Below are 2,546 nucleotides of genomic sequence, written 5' to 3'. Positions count from 1 at the left end.
CAGATGACTTTCTGGCTTTTCCCCCCAATCAACATTCATTTACTAGCACCTACTGAGCACCTTTGAGGTCATATAGGAGATACAAAAATATACAAGATGGGGCACAACCTTTAGCAGCTTCAGTCTAACAGAGGGGGAAAAGACCTGTAGGTTAAAAAACTTTCAAATGAGGTAAAACATGTTAAGTGGCAGAAGATTGCTAGAATATTCTGAGCATTCCGAGATGCGAGTTCTTCCCTGATTGAGGGGATCAGGCATTTGACCCAGGTCTTGGAGTAGGGACAAGAAATACACGCGAGATGTGCGTGTGTGTACGTGTGAGTGTGCCTGGGTGTGGGAGTGAAGGGATTCGAAGCAGAAAGTACAGACTGAGCAAAGGCAGGGAACCTAAGAGACCCAGCAGTGTTTAGGGAAGAGATGGGCCAAACTTCACTGAAGCAAAGAGAGTAACAGAAGAAAAAGCTGGAAGGGAAGCATGTGAGCCCATGGCTGAGAGCCCAGAATGGCAAACTAATGTTTGGACTCTATTCCCACTAGTTTGGAACTATTCAGTCATTTAGCAAATGTTTCCTTATCATCTGCTATGTGCTGGGTGCTGGGATAGATACAGTGAGATACGGAAATAAAAACAAGGCATGGGCCCTTGCTCTCCATGTTGATATTCCATGACGACATAACTTTCTAGAAGTATAAACTCAAAGAGGACTTATTAATAGCAAAACAAAACTGGCCAAAAGACAACACTAGTGACGAGGAATTTTTTTTTTTTTTTGGTTACTTATTACTGAGTGACAAACTATCCCAAAAGTTAGTGACTTAAAATAACACTCACTTGATTACTTACAATTCTGCAATTTGGGATGGGCTTGATGGAGACAGCTGGTCTCTTTTCCACATGAAGACAGCTGGAGTAGCTTGAATGACTGGGGTCTGGCTGGAATGGCCAACTTCTGTCATATGTCTGGGTCTCAGACCTCACCATGGGTTGGTGTTGGGCTGCACCCCGCAGGCCTGCAAGCCTTGTAGTTGCCCAGCCTTGAGGCCAAAGAAAGAGCCTGGAGACAGCGGCGGGGACGTTTATTGGACAGGGGGATCTTACACAAAGGGTCCTGGAGCAACACCCCACCGTGTGCGGCAGACTCCAGGCAGGACATGCCAGCAGTCTCGCTACTCAGGGGAGAAGGAGGCTACTATTTATAGGCGGAATTGACATCAGGTGGGCTCATTGGTTACCAGGGGCTAATTAAGCCCTATAATTAAGAGGATTGGATAGTCATGTGAGTGAAGCAGGGTCTGGCCAAGCAGGGCATGTCAGAGAGCAAGAGAAGAGCCATCCTGAGTGGCTGAACCGTATAGTTGGGTTCCTCAGTTCTCCTCCACGTGGCATCTCTGGGTGGTTAGCTTGGTCTTCCTTCCAAAATGGAGACTTCAGACATTCTTCTTCATTTCTGGTAGTCTGGCTTCTTACATGGCAGCTGGCTTAACCCAGACTGCAAAAGAGGAAGCTGTTGGGCTCTTAAAGCATAGCCTAGAACTAGCACATGGTGCTTCCAGAACATGCTAATGGTTAAAGCAGGTCCCAAAGCCAGCCCAGATCTGAGGGGAGAGATTTACACAAGGACATGAGTATCAGGAGGCATGATTCATTGGAGGCCACCAAGGCAACAGTCTACCACACGTCTTAAAGTCAAATAATTCAACAGCGTCTTCCACAATTTTAATCAACTGAGGGGCATTCAGTGCACAGATGTTTGTACTCTAGGGCATGTAACCTGCCTGCCCCACTCTACCCCTACCTTTTTGAATGCTGGCAGAATGCAGTCATTTCTCACACCACTTACTGATCACTTACTAGAACTGCATCAGATTCTAGAACAAACCAACCTTGCAACATAGTTTCAAACAGGCCAACATCTAGGAAGGAAGAGGGCTGTTAGCTCAGAAGCATCTCACCAGCTCATTCCTGAGCCTGGGTCACTCCCAAGAGCTCCTGGTCAAGTACCCAAGCTTCAAAACAGGAAGAAAGAAACCCCATTCATGTCTGGCTCCAAGTGCCCCTTCGGCCACCTCCCACATCCCGTCTCTTCTAGGACACACCTCGCCCCTCATCTGTGTTACATGGTCCTGTCTCTGGAGAGCTACGGCAGAAACACTGAGCTCCTCGCTCTCAAACTGACATTAAGATCCCTCTGTAGCATGTGTGACCTTCTTGTGTTTTCCATTTTCAATACTGGACATAGTTGTTCCAGGTATGACCCAAACGCCAAGTTCAGTGGTAGTAACAGGATTTCCGGGAGAAGCTTGGGTAGCAATCTGGTTGGAGGGAAGGTGAGAGGGACTATGAGAGATTTCTTGAAACTTTTTATAAGAGTAATGTGACCCTACTTATAACTAGGATTGATCACCCCAAAATTGACATAAGAGCCGAGACATGATTAATAAAAATATACACTTAGCTCACAAATTAAATAAAAATGTGTACTTAGTACATACAAAAGCGAAAGTTAGTTAACTGAGTCAAACAGAAGAGCAGAAGTGGCGGGTGT

The sequence above is a fragment of the Orcinus orca genome, chromosome 15 (genome assembly GCF_937001465.1).
Source record: "Orcinus orca chromosome 15, mOrcOrc1.1, whole genome shotgun sequence".
Classification (NCBI taxonomy): Eukaryota; Metazoa; Chordata; class Mammalia; order Artiodactyla; family Delphinidae; genus Orcinus; species Orcinus orca.
The sequence above is the reverse complement of the archived record's forward strand: the minus strand, read 5'-3'. Positions refer to the sequence as shown.